A 16,138-nucleotide genomic window follows, 5' to 3' on the forward strand; every position below is an offset into this window, starting at 1 on the left:
CTGAAAAATTAAAAAAGAAAAACACACACTTTTTGTGATGTTAATAGCTAATGTTATTGACTGCATGGTGTTTACCAGGTATTATTCTATACAATTTAGGTGTTGCATTTTTTTTCCTATTATTGATACTTTACTTAAACAAGAAAGTACAATTTCTTAAGGGGTTTCATAGTTGAAAAAGCTACAATTATGTCATGTTGCAAATACATTTTTAAGTTTTTTTTTTCAATTATAACATTAAAAAAACAATGCTGTAAATGGAACTGTTTGGCTTTGACTATATATATTTCTTCATAGTCTTTATATGGTATCTGCACAACAAAATATCTTCTACCTTTCTTCCAATTAATTGTTATATGTAAGTTGCTTTTTATTCCAGTGTATCCAGAGTGGTGAAATAACAAGGCCAGCCGTGTTGCCAAAGTTTGCTCCAAGCATATAGGAGGAGATGGGCCATATGTACGAACTCACTGACCTTGAGGATGTTACATATCCTGTACGTGTTAGTTTCCTTATCTGCCATGGTCTTTTCCAATCCAGTGGTATAGAAAGTACTCCGAGACATGTTGCCACAAAACTAGAAATTGTAGTGATCTGGACACTATTCTCCCAAGTGAATATAACTCCCTTTCCAGTGAAAACTCTTATCCATGCTTTGAGATTTGGTCCTAACAAAAATAAACTTGGTAGAGTAGTAAAAGCAGACAAAATAACCACAAATAAAAATGTTTCCATCTTCAACTCTAATGGTGGCACTCCATATAGAACAAAAATTACATGAATTACATGCAAGAAACAAGACATAAGAAATTAATACAGCATTTCAAAAATCCAGTCACCTTGTGTGATGATAAACTTCTTTTAGAGGATGCATTTGGTTTTGCTACTAAATATAATACTGGAGTGACAGCAGTTAGAAAAACACAACAGATGCACAACCGTATTAAGTGTGCTTCCAATATTGAGGAGTTCTCCAAAAAGAATGATGGAATGAAGATGATCAGGCTAATTGAAAATACGCATAAAAGATGATTATACAATAGTCTCTTGATACCAGTGTCTTTCATTGTGTTTTCTTCGGTGGCTATCTGACTCTCCCACCTGCAAAAGGAAAAGGACACTGAGGCCTTCTGACATCAGGTATGACTCCCTGCCCTGACCTTTCTATGTGTTGTATGTAATGCATCCAAGAAACCTATAAAGTAAGTCATATTATCATTTAATTTTATATGATTTTGTAAGTATATTTGAAATTCCTACATCAGAGCCTCATAGGCAGCTCACAATTATGCTGTTAAAACAGAACTCTTGATTTCCAACATCTCTTTCAGGAACTGAGATAGGAATAACTTCAGTTTACGTCCCTTTCTTTCTTGGTGATCTATCTATCTATCTATCTATCTATCTATCTATCTATCTATCTATCATCTATCTATCCATCATCTACCTATCTATTTATCTATGTATCATTTATCTATAGATAGACTGATACATTTCTGTCAAATCTAATTTATCACCAACTCTGGTCCATTCTACCTTCACAATATTTGGATCTGTTCAATTATTTCCAATTCACTGACACTAACCTGGCACAAGTTCACCTCTAATTGGACAATGGCAAGAATCACTTGATTAGTTCTTTGCTTAGACTATTCTCTCTTTTGAATGAGTAGATCTCCTTACAGAGAAGTTAGTTGTGGATGCTGTCCCCTTCTTCTTCCTGAATGAGTTCCTTCAGGGTTAGGCTGGAGATGATTTTTTTTTTTTTTTTTTACCATAAACATCATTTTGGTATTATTGCATAATATTCCATCTTGTAGCTATATATCATTTAACTATTTCTCTGCTTCAGATCATTTAAATAATTCCTAATTTAAAAAATTTTAGATTTCATTTATTAGAGCAGATTTAGATTGACAGAAAAACTTAGCAAAATATGCAAGGTTCCCATATACAGCCTCTTCCCTCCTTCCGGTTTTTTCTACTATTAATATCTTGTATTAATGTGGTATATTTGTTACACTTGATGAACCAGTATTGATACATTATGATAAACTTTGTCCATAGGTTACATTAGAGTTCACTGTGTGATACATACATTTGTATGGGTTTTGAAAAATGCGTAATATAATATATCAGACATTAGAGTATCATAAAAAACAGTTTCACTGACCTAAAAGTTCCCTGTATTCCAGCCTTCCAACCTCCCTCCTTGCCTCCAAACCCCTGGAAATCTCTATTTTGACTTTGTTTTTGCCTTCTCCCCATCTCTATCTGCCCACTGCCCCACCTCCACAAGCACAGTCAATTTCCAAGCACCATCACAAGAACTAATATCTCCAAACACAGATTTTAGAGAAAGACAAGTGTAGCTTTATATTTTCTATCTCCCTCATAGAATTCTAGGTCTTTGAGGAATCTTAGAGATTATCTAATCCAATGATTTTTGTTCTTCAATATTTTTGTGTACAATTTGTTATTCTATTTTTTTTTAATTGCAAGTGGAAGAAGGTAGGGGTCTGAACCAACATGAAATTTTATTTTGTAAGTAGAACAAGTGAACAGAATTATAAATTGCAGAGCCAGAGGCATCAGGCCAGCTTGGTATAGTCTTGCAAATCAAATATCTTATGGGTCTGCTTAGACCAACTGCATGTCGGTCTGTGATTTCAGCATGCCAGGAGTATGCACATACTTACAGGGGAGAAGAGTCAGAGGTCAAAGACACAATAAATATTATGTGGTGTGATGGTTAATTTTATGTATCAATTTTGCTAGGTAGGCCACAGTGACCAGATAGCTGGTCAAACATTATTCTGGATATTTTGGAGAAGATGTTTTTTGGATGAGATTAACATTAAAATTGGTGGACTTTGAGTAAAGCAGATTGCCCTCCATAATGTGAGTGGGCTTCATCCAATCAGCTGAATAGAACAAAAGGTAGAGAATTCTGTCAGCAGGCAGCCTTTGAACTTGAACTGCAACATCGACTTTTCTTCAGGTCTTTATTTTTGTGGCTTTCCCTGCGGATTTTGGACTTGCCAGCATCCATAATCGTGTGAGCCAATTTCTTAAAATAACTTTTTCTCTCTTTATGCATTCGATTGGTTCTATTTCTCTTGAGAACCCAAATATACTGAACTCAAAGTTGATGGGAAACAGTGAGTCATATTTTTTTGGTAGATATCATTAAGAGGATGCTAATTTTTGCTAGCTGTTTTTAAAAACCTACTTTCCACTGGACTACTTCTGGTTTCCACCGTGGAGTCAAAAGGTAGAGTGAAGAGAGTGGGAGATATGTGGGAAGATGGGGGTGGGTGAGTATCACCGCCTTAGCTTCCTAACTTCCAATTGAATGTAACTCCCTCGGTAATATATTTTCTTATAGCAGGCAGTGGCTTTCAAGATAATTGCTTAGACTTCATGGCTCCTCAGAGTAATATGATTAATACTCCTGTGATGTGAGTAACGGTGATGCATCTTCCTCAGAAAGCGGTTTTAAAACATCAGGTCTCATACAGTTTCTCTCTCGCATTTTTTTATAGTTCCTCTGCTTATAGAAAGCTACAGTACGAGACTAAAGAAGTAGGAAACTGTAGTTAAATCAGCCCTTCACTATTTTCAATGTTCCAGAAAAGTGACATCTTTTCTTGTCATCTTTTTTCTTTACAGGAAAAATATTAGCAAGGACTTTTCAAAGAAAACTTCAAAAGAATCACAGAATTTCTAAGATGGGTAGGAAGGAATGGGGATTTTTTCCCATCTTAAGAGAGATGGGAGAATTCATTAAAAAGGCAGCAAGAATTGTGTATGGATTTTATTAGGAAATATCCATTTATTTAACAAATGCTTGGGAACGCTTCATTGTGTCAAAGGTTCTGTGATTCAGGATCTGTTTACAGTGATGAGTAAGACATTGGCCCTAACTTCAGTAAGTTCATTATTTAGAAGAAAAATAGCCAGTCAAACAATTACTTATGATATAGTATGATAAGCACCATATTATTTCAGGGGTGCAGAAATAAATCTGTGAAGAAATAATATTCAAGAGTACTTTCAGGCAGGGTAAAAATATGAATGAATGGCATGAGACAAAAGTGTATTGGTCAGGCACTGCACTGGTAAATGCAGTTAAAAAAAAATTACTCTTTTTTTTTTTTTTAGACGGAGTCTAGCTCTGTTGCCAGGCTGGGGTGCAGTGGCGCGATCTCGGCTCACTGCAACCTCCACCTCTCGGGTTCAAGCGATTCTCTGGTCTCAGTCTCCTGAGTAGCTGGGATTATAGGCATCACACGCAACCAACTTTTGTATTTTTAGTAGAGACGGGGTTTCACCATGTTGGCCAGGATGGTCTCGATCTCACGATCTCGTGATCCACCCACCTCAGTCTCCCAAAGTGTGTATTGTTTTTAAAAGTGGTTTTTTGGGAAAGATTATTACTGCTAAGCTGACGTTGTTTGTGTTGGGCATGGTGGCTCGCACATGCAATTCCAGTGCTTTGGGAGGCTGAGGCAGGAGGATCACTCAAGGCCAGGAGTTCGAGACCGGCTTGGGTAACATAGTGAGACCCCCATCTCTGCAAAAAATAATTTTTGAAAAAATTAACGAGGCATGGTGGTGTGTGCCTGTAGTACCAGCACTTGGGATGCTGAGGTGGGAGAATCCTTGAGCCCCAAAATTCAAGGCAACAGTGAGCCATGATTGCACTACTGCACTCCAGCCTGGGCAACAGAGTGAGACCCTGTCTGATGTGGTGTGGCTGTGTCCTCACCCAAATCCTATCTTGAATTGTAGCTCCCACAATTCCCACGTGTTGTGGGAGGGACCTGGTGGCAGGTAATTGAATCATGAGGGGCGGGTCTTTCCCATGCTGTTCTCGTGATAGTGAATAAGTCTCATGAGATCTGATGGTTTTATGAAGGGCAGTTCCCCCGCACACACTCTCTTGCCTGCTGCCACGTAGGATGTGACTTTGCTCCTCAGTTGCCTTCTGCCACGACTGTGAGTCCTCCCCAGCCATGTGGAACTGTGAGTCAATTAAACCTCTTTCCTTTATAAATGTTTTCCTCAGAGTCTCAGGTATGTCTTTATTAGCAGCATGAGAACAGACTAATACACTGTTTCTAAAAAAAAATTAAAAATTTCAAATTTGCCATCCCATTACTGGGTATATACCCAAAGGATTATAAGTCTTACTACTATAAAGACACATGCACACGTATGTTTATTGTGGCACTATTCACAATAGCTAAGACTTGGAATCAACCCAAATGTCCATCAGTGACAGACTGGATTAAGAAAATGTGGCACATATACACCATGGAATACTATGCAGCCATAAAAAAGGATGAGTTCGTGTCCTTTGTAGGGACATGGATGCAGCTGGAAAGCATCATTCTGAGCAAACTATCGCAAGAACAGAAAACCAAATACCACATGTTCTCACTCATAGGTGGGAATTGAACAATGAGATCACTTGGACACAGGAAGGGGAACATCACACACCGGGTCCTATTGTGGGGAGGGGGTGGGGGGAGGGAGAGCATTAGGAGATATGCCTAATGTAAATGACGAGTTAATGGGTGCAGCACACCAACATGGCACAAGTATACATATGTAACAAACCTGCACGTTGTGCACATGTACCCTAGAGCTTAAAGTATAATAATAATAAAAAAGAGAGCACCTAAAAAAAAGAAATCAAATTAGAGATTTCAAGTTACTGTTGTGTTTTAGTTTTTAAAATCTTTTCAGAAGATTACAGAAAACACAGAGAACAGAAAATAAAATAGTAAAGATGCATATGAGAGGCCTGATGGATGAAGTAAATTATTTTCTTTAAAAAAATATTAAATTGTTAAATTGTAAACAATGCTAAATAAATTTATAAAAATAAAGGCTGGTTGTTCAAATGTTCATAAGAAAATTTCAAATAGACCTATAATCTTCAAAATCTTGCAAGAAATAGAAAATCGTGTTTGTCTGGATGAGGTATGCCTTTGTGGTTGTTGAAAAGGGTTTACGAATAGCTTTAAACAGTTACATGTTCTTATTTAATCTAGTGAAATATCACCTTTTAGGATTATTCCAGCAAAACAGAAAAGAAATAATTTCCCTTGGTCCAAGGCATCTGTACAGATTATAGAAAGAAATTTTTTAAAAAGTGAAAGCATTAGGTGTATTATTTGACTTTGAATTTATTTCCTTTCTCTCCTTTATACGTCTGTAAACTACACTTTAAAAGTCTCTGACAATTTCCGAGGATAAAAAGGACAGGACTGCTGTCTCTTGTCTGAACTGCCCCGCAGGAAGCCACTGTCTGCTCACGAGACTGCAGTGAAGACATACGTATCCCTGTGAAATCAAAGTGATTGGACATTGTCCTAACAATGATTAAAATTTTGTTTTTAAAAAGCATGTGGATATTTTAGATATGTGCAGACATTCTTTTATCTTAAAGTATAACAAATTACCTAAATTCACTCCATGCTGAGGAGTAGAGATACTACTCAATTGTAAGAAACCTCATTCTGAGTGAAAATTACTGTACAATTGCCTCTGTGTTTCGAATGAGGCACTTCAATGTGAATAAAAAGATACACATATTGCATTCTAGAAAGGAAAATAACGACTTCACATAAAACTTCTCATGCTATCGTTTTTCTGTTATTTTATGCAATTCAAAAGTGGCATGAGTGCAGATTGGAGAACTTTGCGAAAATCATAAATTTTCATTTTCAAAACAATATACTTAACAATTGCATTAGCAGTAAAGAGTTTTCTTCTGAGCTATTGTTCATGATGACTGTGTCTCGATGTGGAATCTGAAGGAATTCTAATATCAGCAGTCTGTGAACAATGTGAAAATCACCACCTAAGTCTATTGCAGGCACAATTCCTTTCCTTTTCATGGACTGGTAGAACTGATTCAAGACCTACAAAATTATACGAGAAATGAGCTTTTGAAGCATATTTGTCAAACGCTGGACTATATGCAGCAATGTGAAGAGAATAAACCAGTTCTAAAGATGTAGGCATCTTGACATTGTGAATATGAAACATGGACTCTATCATCCATGCTTTCTTATCTAAGTCTGCAAAATGTCCATACATAGGAGCTGCATTCTTGGTCACACAGGTAAATTAAGGTGGATGACTAAAATTGTGTAGGATTTTTAAAAAATCAATCTTACTGTTCAAAATTATAGGAAGGCTTGAATAAGTATTATCCACCTTGATAAAAACAATAGCCTTAATTTAATAATTATAGTATAAGAAATACAAGGAAATGAATGAAAGACATAAATAACATGAAAGTCCAAAGGTGGAAAATGTCATGTAGCGGTGCATGCTTATTCATAGGCTTGAAGAAAGTAAAGAAAAGAAAAAGGAGAGACAAATAAGTGGAATTTTTTAAAAAAATACCTTTATGCACCTTCTTTATATCTCAGTGCTGGGAGGACAAGACATGAGCATAAGGGGTAGACAAGCAAATTTGTCAGGTTAGAATGTAAAAATCTCTGCAAGGGTGGCCTGAGGATAGAACAAACTGCTCCTTCTGAGGTCCTATCCCCAAACACAAAATTGTTCTTTTGAGAACCATGCAAAAAATCTATGTGTAAAATATTTGAACATTGTATATATTGCCAAAGTGTTCTACTAAATTAGTAACAACGGGCTTCTGTCCTTGACACAGTTACTGGGAATAAATTGACTTTCTACTGGACAAAATACATGAAATGGCAGCTTTCAGACATTGGACAATAGGCAGTGTATTAGGGAGATCCCCAAGAACAGGAAAACAAATGAAGTGAGCCCTGGGATGACCTCACCTTTTTGTCCTGAGGCACTTTCTGGAATTTGGTGCTTAGAGGGAGAACAAAAGCAGAGCATGGTAGTTTCTCCGAGTTGAACAGGAATTTGGGGAGGCTAGGATTTTGAAACAGAGTAGCAGAAAGAAGGGCGCTACACAGAGAAAGAGCTCTGGAAAACTACCTTGGGGGTTCCCCTGAGCCTGCAACTGAGTACTGTACCTGTGTATAGAGTGAAGTTCTGCAACGCTGGGCACAGAGTGATCAGGGAATTCACCAGCAGCAATTCCTAGCAGATCAAGTCTTTTTATCCATTTATGTTACCCTTGAGCAAGTTGAGATTTTGATCCCTGTTTTAGTGAAAAGGTGATGATTTTTAGTTTGAAATGTTATTGGAACATCTAAGTAGGCATATGAAACTGACAAAAGAAGACACACTTTAAAAATAGCTTTGTTGCAGTATAATCAACATACAATAAACTGTACCTATTTAATATATATAGTTTAATGAGTTTGGACATATACATACACGTGTGTTGAAAGTGGGTGATAGATTCTGAGACACAGATCTGAGAGTCATCCCCAGAGGAAGTAATTGAAGTCAATTTCCTCAATATTCTCTTAGTGAAGGTATGTAAAGAGGTGTGAAAATGAACAATTACTAAGTATGCTTTGTGCCAGGACTGAAGTGGGTGCATTCATATGCTGTGCTACCTTAAAACATCATAACAGTCCTATTAGCTAGGCAATTGAATACCAACTGTAAGGATCAGATAATTGGAACTCAAAAGGCAAAGTAATTTTCTAAATGTTCTATAATTGGAACCAATAATTTACTCAAGATCTCAACAACAGTCACTCAGACATGTGTACTCTAAAACCCAATCTCATCCCACTAAAATAGACTGACAGTGTTTCTGTACTGAGAATCAGAGAGGGAAAGAAAAATGCCTTCATGCTCCCAAAGGCCTAACCTGGCCTGTGGGTACTTTAACCTGGTCTCCCAATACTCACCTCTCATTCACTCTAGTCAGACAAAATGGCTCATGGGTATTGCATGAAGACACAGAGCATGTTCCTACCTTAGGTAATGACCCTCATCATCCCTTCTAGAAATGCACATTCCCAGAATATCTTTGTGGCTTACTTTCTCATTTCATTAAGGCTTCTGTTTAAATACTCATCCCCATGAAATGCTGCCTTACTGCCCATCTAAAATATGGATTTCTTCCATTCTCCATCTTTTCTACTTTGCTTTATTTTGCTCCACAGCACCTTTTTTTTTCTTTTTCTTTTCTTTTCTTTTTTTTTTTTTTTTTTTTGAGACGGGGTCTCCCTCTGTCACCTGTCACATGTGCCCACGTGAAGAGACCACCAAACAGGCTTTGTGTGAGCAATAAAGCTTTTAATCACCTGGGTGCAGGCGAGCTGAGTCCAAAAAGAGAGTCAGCGAAGGGAGATAGTGGTGAGGCAGTTTTATAGGATTTGGGTAGGTAATGGAAAATTACAGTCAGACAAGGTGCTCAGTGGGGGAGTTTCTGAGGCAGGAGAAGGAATGTCACAAGGTAATGTCATCAGTTAAGGCAGGAACAGGCCATTTTCACTTCTTTTGTGATTCTTCAGTTGCTTCAGGCCATCTGGATGTATACATGCTGGTCACAGGGGATGTGATGGCTTAGCTTGGGCTCAGAGGCCTGACATCGCCCAGGCTGGAGTGCAGTGGCGCAATCTCAGCTCACTGAAACCTCCGCTTCCCAGGTTCAGGTGATTCTCCTGCCTCACCCTCCCAAGTAGCTGGGACTACAGGCACACACCACCGGGCCTGGCTAATTTTTGCATTTTCAGTAGAGACAGGGTTTCACCATATTGGCCAGGCTGGTCTTGGATTCCTGACCTCATGATCCACCCACCTCAGCCTCCCAAAGTGCTGGGATTACAGGTATGAGCCACCGCACCCAGACCATAGCACTTTTTTCTATCAGGTAATATGGCATATACTTGGGTTCATGTTATTATTTTCTACCTCCTCATTTACAGCCAATCTCCATGAGGTCAAAGATGTTAACTGTTTTGATCATTGCTCATTCCCCAGTGCCCAGAACAGGGCCTGGCACACAGAACACTCTTGGTAAATGTAAATGAATGAATGCATGAACCTATCTTAGGTTATAGACCCTTTAAGAATTTGATTAAAATATAGACCCCTCTAAATGCACATTTGCCTCCAACCAGTATAACCAATCTATAAATTTGACTTACATGAGCTCGATTTGTAAACTAAAAATTTTGAGAAGTAAGGACTGTATTTTTTTAAAAGTGAAAGAGATAATTAAATATAAAGGAATTACCAATTATGTTCAAATAAGCCAGAGAATTCAGAATAAATGAGCTTAATATTGCTACTAGATTTTGCAAAGAAGAGAATGATGACCTTCAAGAATTCAGGTTCTACATAGATGAGGACAGATACTGATGGGCGAGGCATTAAACAACGTGCAAATAGCTAGTGATTAGTATCAGGTTAAAGACTATTTTGTAATAGAGTAAAGGGAAGCTATATGGGCCCCTAAAGGTTAAAAAAAGGTGGAATTGCCTTCTCCTCATTGATGCAGAAGTTCCTGGCAGAATTAAGAAAGACTAAATCTGAAGGTTTTTTGATATCTGTCCTGAAAATACAATGTAATGGTTCAGAGCAGTCTCTGAAGAAAGAGCTAAGTCCACCACTTACTGTGACTTTAAGAAAATCTGTTAAAATGTTCTACGTCTCAGTTTCCTTATCTGTAAAATGGGTCAATAAGGTTGTTGTGACCAACTAATATATATTGTAAGATTTATATGGTAGATGGTACATATAAAGCACACAATGCGTTTTACTTACTATTCTTTTCTATGTTCCATAAAGGTAGTCCCCATGTCTGTTACTGCTTATCAAGATTTGTATAATTGTTCAACATAGTCCCTATCACGTAGCCAGCTTATATCATTATGTAATTGTTATATGATAAGTGAATATTTGTTAGGAAATAGAATACTTGACAATAAATGGAAGAAAATAATGAGAACAGTAGCTAGAATCATGGTACAGTAAGGTAAGAGTTTCTGTTATCTAACAAATCACCATACATGTGTTCATTATTCTGTGAGTTCAGCTGGATGGAACAGTTGTGTGTCATGTAGTGTTTTCTGGGTTCACTAATGAATCTGTGGTAAGCTGATGATCCATGGACTCACTCACATATCTAATGGTTAGTTATTTGTCAGCAAGGCACAGTGGGTATCTGGGCCGTGTGTCTTTCACCCTTCAGCAGGATAGCCTGGGCTTAGATAGCATGGTGGTGGTCACAGCATTCCTCAAGATCATCAAGATGAGGCAAAGCCCAATATCGAAGCCCTTTTCAAGTGTCTGCTTGCATCATATTTTCTATCATTCCACTGAGCAGAACAAGAACTACAGCTAGGTCTAGAGCCAGGGAGGTGGACTACCCAAGGCCCAAGCCAATACAGAGAAGGCAATCATTGTGGCCATTTACACACATATTTAAAACATGCGTAAGATAGATCTTATAATTGAGCATATTTAATGCAGTAGGAAAGTTGTTGAAAAAGAAGGCAAGACAGACTTTAGGAAGGAAAGGAGAGTGAACAAGACCACAAAATCTTTGAAGCCAGAGGGGACACATCTTCCTCTGAGACTAAAAGGAGAGATGAAACAGTGGGTATGAAGAGGCAAATGTTGCTTTGAAAAGAAATAGGGAGTTCACAGCAGATTTCCCTTATTCAGGAAAGTCTGATATCTTGGTCCTCTGACTTTTTCCCCTTCAGCTTTTCTGTATTATCTTTGGTGCTCCCTGAGGCACCTATCCTATATCCTATTCCATTTGAGTCGCAAACTTCTCTCATGTTGCATCAAATTAGAAGACTCAAAACCTGGAAAGTATTTAAAATAGATTAACTATAATATGTAATATTTCTTCTGTAACTAGAAGAAATATCTTGAGAAAGCCTTCTTGCTGGCTCTGCACACATTCCCGATCATCTTAATTTGGCACTGCAGGCTACAGAAATCTCTAAAGAGTAAATTTTTATGTGCATAATCTCCCTCCTAGTTAATATACTGGTCACTGGGCTCAAGCACAATGATAGACCCATTCCAATTTACCATCTCGTAGAGATAGCCTTAAATTCAATCGCTTTTTCCAGTACCCGTGAAGGCTTCATTTTTAAAAGAATGGTAAGATATTACTTTCGAACACACACACACACACACACACACACACACACACACACACAACCCTTAGTCTCTATTGTGCTGCTATATAACAGAGTATTACAGACTAGGTAATTTATAATAAACAAAGGTATTGGCTCATGTTTTTGGAGGCTGGGAAGTCTGAGACTGAGGGATTGCATCTGGTGAGGGCCTTCTAGCTATGTTATTCCATAGTGGAAGAACAAAAAGAGGGTGAGAGAGATCAAGAGGAGACAGAACTCCTCAGTTAGGAATGCACTCCCACAAGAAAGGCATTAATCTATTCATGAGGGCAGAGCCTTCGTGGTCTAATCAACTCTTAAAGATTCCACCACTTTATACTATCGCATTGGGGATTAAGTTTCCAACACATGAAATTGATGAACACATTTAGGCCATACACCCCCTATATGTGCATTTTTTAACAAGAGCAACTGGCGATAGCCTTGGGTTACCATAAATTCAGTGAAGATTTTTGGCTGAGAGCACTTTACAGGACCGAATTATATTTACTGGAAATCAGAGTGCTTAATTTTCCTTCCTTCCATTACCAGAGACATTATCTGGGACTACATCCAAATAAGTCTTTTACTAGACACTCAGTTTAATTGGGGTTTCTCAATAATTTTGTTCATGTTTAAATGATTGCAAAGTAACCTAGAAGGAGCTTACTATGTAAATATAGTAACAGAATGGAAATTGTGTGGTCAAGGATCATGCTTTCCATCAAAAACATTTCTTTTTATTCAAGCGACATTAAATTATTATCAAGTAGCTAGAAGTGTGGCACTCAACAGTAATCAGTTCATTGACTGGTTGTTCTGGTCATTTCACGAGCTACATTTGGGGAACAAAATTCAGGGGCAAGGGTATTGGAAAGGTAATTGGTGTATTTATTTCATGGTTGTCATTAAGAATAAATAAATAAATATAAACTCACAATAGGAAATAAATTTAAGCAATTACTTTATTTATGGGGCTGATCGAATTCTTCATGCTGTTTAATAAAACACATTGGTGCTCTTTTTAAAGGAATGGCAAGTCTCTGATTTAGGAAAATTCAGAACAGCAAAACAGGTACTTAAAAACAATAGTAGCCAGGCATGGTGGCTCACACCTGTAATCCCAGCACTTTGGGAGGCTGAGGCAGTGGATCACCAGGTCAGGAGATCAAGACCATCCTGGCTAACATGGTGAAACCCTGTCTCTACTAAAAATACAAAATATTAGCTGGGCGTGGTGGCGGGTGCCTGTTGTCCCAGTTACTCGGGAGGCTGAGGCAGGAGAATGGCATAAACCCCAGAGGTAGAGCTTTCAGTGAGCTGAGATTGTGCCACTGCACTCCAGCCTGGGCGACAGAGCGAGACTCTTGTCTCAAAAAAACAAAAACAAAAACAAAAACAAACAAACAAAAAAACCCAATAATAAAAATAGGAAGTGGTTAGTCACATTTTAGAAGACCCTTTATGTTATCAATGGATGATCACCAAATTCTTCTGTGCTAGCTATTGAGTATGTTTCTAATTTCTAAAAGTCAAACCTCATATTACCTCAACAATTTTGGAATAAATTTGTTGTCTTTCAACAAAGTACAAAGAATATGCTGAGAGTTCATGAGATCTCATGGTCTTGAAATAATTATGGGAATATGGCAATTAAGTATAATCCCTCCACCAGGAAAAGATGATAATATACCAAGATAAAAGAGGTTTAATATATTCAGTTTCAATCACCTTTGTTAGTGCATAGAAGTAAATACAAAGATTATCCCAAATAGTTAATAATACAAGCATATTTTTTCAATTTAAGAATAATGTATATGATCTTTTGCATCAACTATACATGTTTGATTTGACTTGTATAAATATTTCAGTATTTAAACATTTCATATGTTTTAGCAAATGAACAGGAAAAAGACTTTAAAATGTTCTTTTCCACATTTTCTTCCAAATGTAGAAATTCATAATAAGCTATGTTAACAATTTAAAGACACCAGCCTGGATTTATCATTTAATATTTTGATTACAATTATTATAAAATATCTTGAACTATTCCAATCTTCCATTGTTTTGTGGTCTCAATTTACAGAATTTATAAAAAATAAAAGTTGGAAAGGAGAAGGTAACAGACTGAATTTCACATATAGGCAGGTAGCGGCATCCTACAGATAAATACAATATCATTTTACCTGCAAAAGTATTATTTAATGTCATAGTACTATTACCTTAAAATGATCAGTCAAAGCCAAGGTATCAGTGCCTTATTTCTATGTTATTATACAGGCACACTTCATTTTATCGCATTTCACTTTATTGCGTTTTGCAGATACTGTGTGCTTTTTCTTTAATTTTGATTGGTACATAATAGTTGTATATATTCATGGGGTATATGAAATATTTTAATACAAGGATACAAAGTGTAATAATTACATCAGGATAAATGGGGTAGCCACCACCTCAAACATTTATCCTTTCTTGATGTTATGAACAATCCAATTATAATATTTTAGTTATTTTTAAATGTACAATAAAATATTGTTGATTGTAGTCACCCTGTTGCGCTATCAAATACTAGATCTTATTCTATCTGATTATATTTTCGTACACATTAACCATCCCCATTTCTCCCCCACGCTCCCACTACCATCCCCAGGCTCTGCTAACGATGTTTCTATTCTCTATTTCAACGAGTTCAACTGTTTTAATGTTTAGCTCCAACAAGTAAGTGAGAACATGTGATCTTTGACTTTCTGTGCCTGTCTTATTTCACAACAAAATAACTTCCAATTCCATCCATATTGTGGCAAATGACAGGATCTCATTCTTTTTTATGGCGAAATAGTACTCCATTGTGTATATGTAACACATTGTCTTTATCCATTCATCAGTTGACAGACGCTTAGGTTGCTTCTAGATCTGACCTAATGTGAACAGTGCTGCAACAAACATGGGAATGCAGATATCTTCTCAATATACTGACTTCCTTTCTTTTGGGTATATACCTAGCAGCGGGATTGCTGAATTATATGGTAGCTTTATTTTGGGGCTTTGAGGAACCTCCAAACTGTTCTTCATAGTGGTTGTACTAACTTACATTCACAACAAGGGCTTGCAAGGGCTCACTTTACTCCACGTCTTTGCCAGCATTTTTTTTTTTTGCCTATTTTTTGGATAGAAGCCATTTTAACTGGGATGAGATAATGTCTCATTGCAGTTTGGATTTGCAGTTCTCTGATAATTAATAATATACAGTACCTTTTCCTATACCTGTTTTCCATTTGTATATCTTTTGAAAAATGTCTATTGAGATCTTTTGCCCATTTTAAATTGGATTATTAGATTTTTTCCTATAGAGTTGTTTGAGTTCCGTATATCTTCTGGTTATTAATCCCTTCTCAGAGAGGTAGTTTGCAAATATTTTCTCCCATTCCATGGGTTGTCTCTTCACTTTGTTGACTGTTTTCCTTGCTGTGCAGAAGCTTTTTAACTTGTGATCCCATTTGTCCACTTTTGCTTTGGTTGCCTGTGCTTGTGGGCTATTGCTCAAGTCCAGTGTTCTGGGGAGTTTTTTCCAATGTTTCATTTTAGTAGTTTCCTAGGTTGAGGCTTTAGATGTAAGTGTTTTGTTTGTTTGTTTTTTGTTTGTTTGTTTGTCTTTTTGAGATGGAGTTTCACTCTTGTTGCCCAGGCTGGAGTGCAATGGTGCAATCTTGGCTCACCGCAACCTCTGCCTCCCGGGTTCAAGCGATTCTCCTGCTTCACCTTCTCAAGTAGCTGGGATTACAGGCATGAGCCACCACGCCCAGCTAATTTTTTTGAATTTTTAGTAGAGATAGGGTTTCTCCATGTTGGCCAGGCAGATCTCAAACTCCCGACCTCAGGTGATCCACCTGCCTTCAGCTCCCAAAGTGTTGGGATTACAGTTGTGAGCCACCATGCCCAGCCTTTAGTGTTTTTTAAATCAATTTTGACTTGAGTTTTGTACACGGAGAGAGACAAAAGACTAGTTTCATTCTTCTGCATATAGACTAGTTTTCCCAGCACCATTTATTGAGGAGACCATCTTTTCCCCAGTGTAT

The 16,138-nt window shown here is 37.4% G+C and overlaps 1 pseudogene; it reads right to left on the reverse strand.

Moving 5' to 3' along the window:
* Window positions 1–345: 345 nt before the first annotated feature.
* Window positions 346–1,067, reverse strand: LOC112615157 (annotated as a pseudogene).
* Between the last annotated feature and the right edge of the window lie 15,071 nt (window positions 1,068–16,138).

This window comes from Theropithecus gelada, chromosome X (assembly GCF_003255815.1).
Source record: "Theropithecus gelada isolate Dixy chromosome X, Tgel_1.0, whole genome shotgun sequence".
Lineage (NCBI taxonomy): Eukaryota > Metazoa > Chordata > Mammalia > Primates > Cercopithecidae > Theropithecus > Theropithecus gelada.